Source organism: Pongo pygmaeus, chromosome 11 (genome assembly GCF_028885625.2).
Source record: "Pongo pygmaeus isolate AG05252 chromosome 11, NHGRI_mPonPyg2-v2.0_pri, whole genome shotgun sequence".
NCBI lineage: Eukaryota > Metazoa > Chordata > Mammalia > Primates > Hominidae > Pongo > Pongo pygmaeus.
In genome coordinates this window covers 27,117,947-27,128,867 of record NC_072384.2, presented here as the reverse complement: position 1 = coordinate 27,128,867, position 10,921 = coordinate 27,117,947, and the positions used below count along the sequence as shown (strand labels likewise).

At 38.9% G+C, this 10,921-nt stretch overlaps 1 long non-coding RNA gene across 1 annotated transcript; it reads left to right on the top strand.

The window, feature by feature from the left end:
- Window positions 1–582: 582 nt before the first annotated feature.
- LOC129031941 (uncharacterized) lies at window positions 583–9,317 on the top strand. Its single transcript, XR_008501156.1, has 3 exons — window positions 583–742; window positions 1,298–1,376; window positions 9,068–9,317. It is a non-coding gene; the product is annotated as an uncharacterized LOC129031941 (long non-coding RNA).
- Window positions 9,318–10,921: the final 1,604 nt, after the last annotated feature.

Genomic DNA, 10,921 nt, shown 5'->3' with positions numbered 1-10,921 from the left:
TAATGGTCATGTTTACAGAATGATTCACAAACCTATATCAATCAGGACCCTTTGTCTCAAGTAATAGAAACCTGATTTCAGAAACAGAAACATAAATTTGCTTTGCATGCATAAAGAAGGCCGAGGCATCCCAAGAAACGTGAATGACAGGAAAGCCTACTATATGCTCTCTTATGTTACTTCTCTGCATTGGCCAACTACTTATTCTGAAAATGATGACATATAAGTAAAGAGAATTGTAATTCCTTACTCATCAATAAAGTGAGCAATGTTGGTAGAATGTGCACATATCGAGTAAGATGAAAACAGTCGAGTAACAGAAATCTGATTCAAATTTGGCTAAGAAACAAAGGGAGAGGTTATTAACTCATTTATGTAACTCAGGACTCAACTGAGATGCTCAAAATCTGTACTCCTTGAAGAGTTTATTCTTGTCTGTGTCTCTCAGCTCTGCTTTTCTCCACATTGGCCTCATTCTCAGGCAGTCCCTCTCTACCTGGTGACAAGTCCAATGCTCTATGATGTCATGGTCCTCATGTCTCATCATCCCTGAGGAAAAGGGTGTCTCTTTCCCCACAGATGTAACCAGGTTCCTGTGGAGGACACGGCTTTGCTAAGCCTGCCTGCCTTCTGTGTCCTCCTCTGGGCCTGAGTGCAGAGGGTGAGAGTCCACATCCCCAGAACCATGGGGACTGAACAGGATTACTACAGAGCAGCAAAGAAGTGGAGCACCAAAGGAAGGGTGGGTTGTGGAAGGGATGGAAAGGGGAAGGAGATATTACATTCATTTTGACAATTTGAGGAGGTCTAGATTCAGGACATCAGGGCTGTCATCCTGGTTCTTTGGGTTTCTTGTCTTTTGTCTGTAAAATAGGAATGTTGGAATTCTAAGGCCCTCTGTCCACCATCATCTTTCTTTAATTCTATGAATAATGGACACATAAAGCAGAAGCTTTTGAAGGTGCCTCTGGGCATAGTCTGAGAGGCAGCAGAGCACAGTGGTTAGAAGCGTGAACTCTGGAAACAGATGTGTCATTCTGTGTGTGTCCATCATCTCAGGGTAGGCTCAGTGGGCGCAGTCTCCAGAGCCCCAGGCTCAAAGAGCCTCACACTTATTTTAATGCTCTGCTGTCACTGTCTTGAAATTCTCGACAATTTTATGTTTGAACTTACGTTTTGCTAGTGAATTCTGACAGACACTGGAGCATTCATGTGAGTAGGGAAGATAAGCACAATATGTTAAGCTCAATAAGAATAATGGGTATCTGCTGTTCCTTGCTACCTTATTTCCTTACAGAGTACACAACACCTTGTGAACACAGAATTCTGGTGGACCCACAATACGTGGGAGTTCAGTGAGACTTAAAGAATAAAAGGTGAGCATGACATATTAGCCCATCTGCATATCTACCACTGACTTTTTGCTTGGGCCAGAAGTTGCTTTAAATGCAGAAAGAAGGCCGAGGCATTCCAAGAAACATGAATGACAGGAAAGCCTACCATATGCTCTCTTATGTTACTTCTCTGTGTTGGCTAACTACTTGTACTGAAAATGATGACATAGAAGGAAAGAGAATTATAATTCCTCACTCACCAATAAGCCCAAGGTGAGCAGTGTTGGTAGATTGTGCATACATCAAGTGAGATGAAAATAGTTGAGTTGGTTTTGTGCAGCATTTCTACCATTCTAGAGAGAGTGAAATACACACACGAGCGACAAAATAACGAATTGTGAAATTTTGATTATTCTGTATATGAGTTACATGCTCTTCTATTAGCATTGAAAACACATTGCACAATATAAAAATGAATTGTAAAATTCATACAATGACACAATTAAATTTTTTATTAAAATAACATTAAATAGCAAATTAAAACATCATAACAAGTTGAGAGAGAGACTTAGAAAGAAAGGAAAAAGCTTTATATTTTCATACTTTTAATGGCACTTCTTTCTCTGCTTTTGGAACAAAAGGCCCCACAAATTATTTAGCCTCCTCCAAATCAGCAAATGACTTTACCTCTTGTGATTCTGGTTCTCTATTTGTAAAGTGGGCACAACCACACCAGTGTCTCCATTATTGGGCTGTTGCAAGAATGAACAGTGCTTAGCATTCAGTAGTTGCTCAATAAACATAAGCTTTTATTATAAAAATGAGTTAGTATAAAACATATCTTTATGATTTGAAATAGTCAATCTTTTTTTTTGTTTGTTTGTTTTTGAGATGGGGCAGGGTGTGTCTCACTCCTGTTGCCCAGGCTGGAGTGCAATGGCATGATCATGGCTCACTGAAGCCTCAACCTTGGGGCTCAGGTGATTCTCCCAACTCAGCCTCCTGAGTAGCTGGGACTACCGGCATGCACCACCATGCCTGGCTTTTTTTTTTTTTTTTTTTTTTTTGGTATTTTTAGTAGAGACAGGCTTTTGCCATGTTGCCTAGGCTGGTGGATTATTAAATCTTAAATTTCCCTTGATGGTGACTTTTTGTAAACCAAACTTGATAGCAAATTCCCCTCTCCTATACTTTTCCTATGTTGGAAAATTTTATTGGAGTAGTTTGAATTTTTCACTGTAGTTTCATTAATAGGCTCACTTAGTTTACTACTTAAATGATGCCATTGGCATTAGCAGAATACCTTAAGCAGTCAGCAGCAGAACAAATAAAGTCAAGAAAAATATTTTAGGGAGAGAATATTGTGGATCAATCTTTTTTAATTCCAAACAAAAACTGAGGTAAGGATTAAGCTATTGTTTATGTGAAAAAGCAGAAAAGGACATTTTCTACTTCTCAACAACAGATGGCGATGTAGCTAAGCAAATAGAGGACATTGTTCTTGGAGAAATTCTGTCTTCAAGTGCGAGGAAGCAAAGCTATAAACAACATATGGAAAACAATGAACATTTTAATTAGGTGTTAATAACTGAATATTGAATCCTTGTCTTCCACCTAACTCACAACAATGTTATGACAGCTAATTAATAAGTGATTGTAAAGGAAATGATTAATTATTTAGAGTAATAATTAGAATAGCTTACATGCTTGTAATCGTAAAATGGTTTTAAAAGTAGACAGATGCAGAGCAAGTTATTATTCTGTTGTTACAAAAATATTGCAATGCCTCTTTCGGGATGATTCCTATTATCATTCTGCATTGTCTGGATTTAATAAACAGGCACCATCATGCTTTTTTTTCCATCAAGTTTCATTTCAGCCATGGAATAGAAAATCATGTATGTGTAGTTTTTAAAGGATTTTCTGTCATACTTATTTGAAATTATGTACATGGGAGTAAACTGAAGGCCTACCCATGTGGGGGGAACTTTTTGGAAAGATATTAACCACAAAACGAACCAAAACAAAACCCTGGACCAGAAGAATAAAGTCTCCCCCTAGAGTCTCTGTCTGTAGCGTCTGATTCTCATATATAAAATCAAAACTAAAAAGCAAGTGTATAATCCCAAACTTCTCCTCCTCCGCCTTCTCATTCCATATTTCAAATCTCTTTGAACTGTCTCATGTCTTCAGGATATAATGAAATCCCTTGCTCCGGAAGGAAGCCACAACAGATATATTTCAAGACCTTTCCCTTTCCTTTCTGCTGGTAGCAGAGCTAATGTAGTTTACTTATTAGATGAGTCACCATGGATACTGATACACTCAAGCCAAGTCTACCCTAGTGAGGGGAATTGGAGAATTGTGGCAATTATCTCATAATTTAAATAAACAAAGCTTCCCTCGTTTTTGTTTCGGTTATCTGAATTTTTTAAGTGAATGTCTAATTTTAGTTTTGAATTATTAGAGAATGTTCTTGCCTCAGCCCTCTTATTAGCTAGCAGATCTCTGGACTGCTTTGAGGTGAAGTGCTTTAAGAATGTGCACACAAGGCAAATGTATTCTGTGCTTTCTATTTTACCATCCCAAGCATTTCTACTTGGCATTTGGGGAAACAATGTGAATAACTCAAGTCTAGGATGAAACATTTCTGGAAGGCAGACAATATTGAGATCTGGAAATGGTTGTTTGGAGAGCCTAGATATTTCCAATCAGACAAAGACATTCATAATACCATGTCCTTCTGGGCAATATGGACCCCAACACGTTTTGTGTGGACCACATGTTTCTCAGCTGGCCCCAGTCCAAGCCACAACCTGTACTGAAACTTCCAATTGGGAGTTTATGGTTGATTCTGGCTACCTCTCTTAATCCCATCTTTCTTCTCAGACCATGTCCCAACCTTGCCAATGTGAATTCCTCCATCTTAATACCCCTCACTTAATGCGAGTGAACATTCTAGGGAGATAGAGGAGCTTTGCAAGTGTAAGGCATGGCTGTCATTTCCGGGTCCTAAAGCATCATATTGTTATTTAATACCTATATTCAATGTCTTAATTATTCAGCACCTTTAAGCCACAATTGTTCGGCTTCAAATAGAAGCTGGGTGACGGTAGTTGCTAAGGTGTGAGCCCAAAATGACTATGATCTGCATTTCTTTTCATACTGTGCATTTTTGAAGACTGACTCTCAACTTTCAGCTTTTGCCACTGCCTGTGATATGTCTTGCTCTATGTGACTCAGCATGAAAGGCTCATCTGGCAATCCCATCTCTAATTTCTTATCATTTGCCAGCAGGAGACAGCTATGTTGCCTGTTCAGAGAAGGAGCATCTGTCTGATTGACAGCATGCTGTGGGTGGAAAGGCTAAATGTGGGTAGAAGTTGACACTGGCAGTTGACGGACCTGGGTTTGAATCCCATCCTTTCACTTCAGTCATGTGCAATATTTCTTACCTTCCCTAAACTTCAACTTTTATTTCAGTAAAACAGGGATAATATCTGGCAGAATAGTGATTAGAAATAACTTGTGTAAAGTGCCCAGCAAAAGGTGAATGCTTAATAATGGTAACCATTGTTAAAACTGCTCTTTATGCAACAGGAGAGAAGATATTTCTATTCTTTTGCTATTCTGCCTCATTCTCCTTTCTCCACCGTAGCAGGACTTTACCCCCAGTTACATATTTTCTAAAAACATACTGTGAGCCCAGCACTGTAGGGAACACGAATAACATGTGGTGCTGTGACTCTGTCTTTAATAAATTACGCTCTTGTGAAGAAAAGACAAAATGGATATGCATGAAACACAATAATAATAATATCTAATATAGATGGAGAATTTTACTCTGTGACATATTTGTGTTAATGCTTTACAAATTGGATCTCATATCATCATCACAATCATCCAGTCAACAAAAGTATTGTTGTCATCCCAATTTTACAGAATAGAAAAACCTCAGAGAGGTTAGGAGTCTTGCCCAAGGTCACACAGCTAATAGTGGCAGAATCAGGACTTAAACTTGGGCCATCTGACTCTGGAAACTGAGCCCTTAACCACGCTGTTTAATTGTTCACATGGACAGTACGAAGTGGTGCAAACAAAGGGCTGTCAATTTTCAGAGACTGGACAGACCATAGTAGGGTGGAATTTACCCAGAACATTTTTTGGAGGGAGTGTACCTTCATCTGAGTCCCACAAGGCATTCTTTAAAAGGGAATGGTTAACAGTAAAATATAACAGTCACAAGAAGGTGAATTAGAAGTTCCCCATGAAACCACATGTCCATCATTTTTCTGCTTGGCTTAATGCCAGGGCCTGAATCTTCTCAAGTAATTCATGGCTGGTTCAGGTGTCCCCAGCATCCTGTGATCTCATTTCTCTTACATCAATCATTTGGACATCATTGTTTAAGGAATCAAGGGATTTCTATGCTGGAAGGGATGCCAGGAGTCCCCTCATGACCTCGAGGGAGAGGGTGGCAGTTGCCCAAGGTGACACAGCTGCCCCAGCTAGGAATTGGGTCTCTTGACTGCCATACTCATTCTCTTTCTGCTTTGACACATTGGGACCCTGCCTTTGATGGCATCAAGGATGGGGGTATAGGTCTTACACAAATTCTCCCAGTTCTGTTTCAAGTGGTTAGCACATAGCACTGTGCAATACTCATTTCCTCATTGGTACTTACCTTCTCTTTATCAAGGCAGTAAGAATTTCCCCAAAGACATTATTGGTCAGTCTGCATCTCCCTCATCAAAATGCTACTCTATTGTCTTGTTGAGAATCAAACACAATATGCTGGGGGCCCCTTCTCTCCTCCTGAGAAGACGTGCTTCCCCCCAAACTGGAAGCAAAGCAGGTTCACACTCAAAATCCTGAGCGTTTGATTAGATTTTAAAGTTGGCTGTACACCCTCTTCCTGCCACCCAATATGTTATGGGTTTGGCTGGAGAGGCTTTTGTTTTGAACTAATGTCTTTATTTAAAACAAAAATTCAGAGCCTGGTTCGACAAATGCATAAACAGGTATCCGATTTAGAGTGACTTCTTCGAAGAGGCAGCCTCTCGCCGGCTGTCAGTAGGTCCCTGCTGAGTTGTTTGATGCATTCACTGCATTTTATATTACTTAATGTGGCTTATGTATCTGCCAATAAATCTGAAATACAGGTCACAGAATATGTAGCTCAAGGAAATCCATAAAAGTAGTAGAGAGAGGCTTCACTAACTGCATCAGATTGCCAAAAGCTGAGGTCATTTCCTCTTGCTAAAAATGTAGAGCTCCATAAATTATTTTTATCACCTCCAGAGTCAAGCAAACAGTTTTGCACAGATGCCAAAGGGGTTTCATTGCCTTTTCTCCTCCTTAAGCTGAAAACATTTTCCCAAGTCTTCTGCAAAGTGATTGTGTTTATCCTCCCTGCACCACCCCCCGTAGCATTATTAACATCCTAGTTTATTGCATGTAAATCTAGGAACATAAACACAATTGCATCTGGCTAGGGTCTTCAGTGAAAGTGATGCAAACACCTGAGCCTAGAAGATGGTTCTGACCTTGGTTTAAATATTCCCCATGATTGGGAGTTGACATTGTTTCCTTGAAGATATTTTTAAGGAGATGTTAGGTATGCAGAGACAGTAAAAATGAGCAGTGAACATTCAGTGGAGAACTTTATAGAAAACACTACTGAATTAACTTACAGTACATTTGTTAAACATGAGCACCTCTAATAATGACATTTCATTTAACAATGCCCTTTGTCTTTTCAGTTCATCAGTTACCTATTTCAGTAATGAACTGCAGTCATACCATTCTGATTTTCTCCTAATGTAAAGGCTCAGCTCACTTCACCGCCAGTGAAGCATGATGCTATTATTCAGTTCCTGGCTTAGGAAAAAAGCTGTAGAATATATCACAATTCTAATTGGCTAACAAATATTAAGCCCTACAATTGTTAAGGGCACCCAGTGATTCTGTTTAGCTTTTGATGGGAATAAGTAAAATAAAGAAAGGGGAACGGTTTGAAGGAAAAAAAAAAAAAGGTTAGCGTGTATACTTTATGAGCAGTAACCCAAGTATCCATTGAAAAAATATGAGCACACATTATATTTAATAGCTCAAATGTTATCTTAATTCTTTATCAACAATTCATGCAGATAGCTTAATACCAAATATTTTAGTTAGGATTAACAATCTGTGAAACAGAAGGTGTAGCAAATGAGAGATGGAATTTGTTCTACCTGCAGCCGCGCGAGGAGGCAAATGTAAGCTACTGGAAGGTTGGGTCATGCGTGAGACATTCTTTTTCTGCCAAGTAAATGCAGGCAGATTTGGAAAATATTATGTCTCTCGTAGCTCCTATTTATACTTCCCATGGAAGGTAATGAAGCCTGGGTCCAAACTTATTTTTGTCCCTTTTGCAAAGCTTTCCTCGGAATGAAAGATGGGCCCCTTCCTTGTTTTCCTTTTTCCACGTGGCAGAATTCACTAAGGCATCTCCCCCCTCTCTTTTCTGAACTCACCACAACATCTCATTAGTAAAGGCAAGATTCAGCTCACCATAATCTTTCCCCAGCTGAGGCAAAGCTGCACAATTTACAATAGATCTTTGGAAAACTGCTTTTAACCGAGTGCTGCTGTGTCTATAGATCTCTCTCAATTACCCACAGTAAATTTAGGCATTGTACAAGAGCAAATTTTACAGTCCATGAAGAGATGAAGTGAAATCTAGATGAAATTCATTGTGACAGATTCCCAGTTAGTGCTCTGATGTGTCTGTATTACAGAAGATAGACATTCTATTAGCATGGAAGCTCCCATAATGGACTGTGAATCATCTCAGGTAATAGAGATGCCAAGCAGAATGACTGAAAAGCACTACTGAATTCTATTAGAGCTCTTTGTTTTTAAATCAGTCATTTCTTGTGAATAACCAACTATACACTTCTTGACCCTATCTCCAAGTGATAATTGTGGACTAATATTACAATACATTAATCTGAGTTACTGTGCAATTAGCATTTCAGCTGCAGGCTTATTTGGGGTCTCCTAAATGCAAAGGCCCATTCCTTTGGAAGCCAGAGCTTATATTTCAAATGCGCAATTTCAGAAAGGGCCTCTTCCATGATGCCATTTCTAGTTCTGTTTCCACATTCTGGAGTTGTTCCTTGGTCGTCCTGTTTTCAAGGATTTTGTATTGTAACTTTGTGACTTCCTACCCCTTTTCATTTAAAGATTTCTGCCTACACCAGGCCAGACATCAAGGGAAAACAATTATTGCAAAGGTAAGTCTATAAAGGAAACCATTTTAAATAAGTCAAGCCAGCAAGTCTTTTCCTCCTTTTTAAAATCTCAAATATGTAGCTAATCTTTAGGAAAATAAAGAACATCACATTCTACTGCATAAACAGCCCCATCTAATCTATCAATCAAATATGATTGATCAGACACAGTGATTACTTGGATAATTAGTACAGGGTTTAGGTTTATGCAGTACTCTGAAGCCTTTGGGATGTCTGCATAATTACCATTTGTACAATACATCGAGTTATAGGAATTCTGCTAGTCGATTATAAACATGAAGCACCTAGAATAGACAACTCGAACTAGCACAAGTTTCTTAATTCATTGCATTTGATACAAATGCAATAGCTTGTCATGAGGCAAAGCTTTATTTGGCCAAAAGCTCTGAAGTTAGCATATATACATTTAAAAAACAACCTATCTTTTCTTGTATCTAGTGTCTTCCACCTGATTTGCAAGGCAGGAGAGAGGTAATTTCACAAGGGGACTGTGGCATCCAAAGCACAGCAACTTGAGTTGAGTCACTTCAATATTCTCCCATAAATTCCCTGGGACAACTTTAAAAAGAGTCGACTTTACATCTTCTGTCTACAATCATCTATTTTCACATCAAGATGAACAACATTATCCTCATCTGCGGGAGGATCTGAGACTAGCGCCTCAACACGAGGCTTTCTACTTAATGTGGTAATGACAGGTGTAAGATTAACTTTGTTAGGTGTCTAGCCACTCATGCAAACTAAATTAAATTAATGGAACAAATTTCTCTCATAATTAAGATAAAAATTCATGTCAGCTGTAACCTTGCTGTACACTAATTATATACAAATGATTTATCATCTGCTTCGCCCAGAATATTAATCCTTACCTCATTGATAACTGCAGCCAGTGTTAAGAGATGAGAGTTGATTAACTATGACAGATTGGGCAACCACAGCCCTCGGTGCCGGCGCTACCAGTGAAACCAATAACACTCAAGTAGCTCTCTGTGTTTAAAATGCATTCCCATGGAAACAGATGCATGCTTAATGAAGGATACTGAGATTATTTTCAATAATGACTGATATTGGAACAGTGGGCAGAGCTGATCAATAACAATTAACCACTTAGTCTTCTAAAGACATGGTTAGAGAAAGCAGGTTATTTACACATTAGCAGAACCTTATTCGAAGCCGAGTGCTCCCTAATGTCTCTATGCTGCACCGTTTCTCTTTTTCCCTGCCTGGGAGGGGCTCCATGGTGGAGAGATGGTATTGTGCCAAGCGCCCTCCTGTCGCCTCTTAGCGCCTGCTTATGAAATGAGTGATTGATGTTGCCAGCGGTTCTTCGGATGCTCTCAAGATAGCTGCCAAATGTATCAAGGAAAGTCCAAAAGCAATTGTGACCATGAAACTAATATTGCTTTGTATGGATTTGGTTTGGTGGAAAACTTTACTGCCAAGGCGTAACTCAATTGTACAGAAATTTCTTTTGCTCTTTCATTGTATGCTCTTTTATTTAATTTTAAAGAATCCAAGATGAGTGGTGCAGATATTTAAGGAAATCTTTTACTTTGGACTCCTGTCATACTGGCTGGAAAGGGCTTTAATAACAAATTTAATAATAGATATGGCTTTCAAAGCTATTTGGAAATTTGCACTTTTATTTTGTATTAATTTGAATCACCCCAGGGGTCAAGATCTTGCAATGCTAATTACTAATATAGACTCCCAGAATCCCTACCCTGACAGTCAGCTTGGAGAAATCCCAACTCCCTGGGCCAAAAAGTGTTAATAAAAAGTGATTAGCTACTTAGGCCAAGACATATTATAATAATGCATTATATTTCCCTTGAATGGATGATGTGCATTCTCATTTCTCTGAATGAAGAAAATGGTTGAGGGAGATGAAAATTCAGTCACTTTGACATTATTACTGAAAGAATCAAGCTTTTAAAACAAATAGGAGAATGCTGCTTTCTCTGCACTTCTTAGATTTAAGACTCAAATCTGAAAATGCAAATAAACAGAAATATACTCTATTTACCAGTCTAGTTCATTTGTTTGTTCTATTTTGCAGACCTACGTGTGAACTAATGCAAGCAGCTAATGCCGAGCCTAACATGCTCCATATGTGTTAGAAGTTTTAAGGTGAATAAAAGAACTGGCCTTTTTCTTCCTTTAGCCCTGTGAGACAGACATTCTCCACTTAAATTATCAGCCACAGGGCATCCGTGGTTGGGACTCCACACAGATGCTAATGAATTTGGAACAACATTTAAGTGGCTGAACAAAAATGGATCCTAAACACCC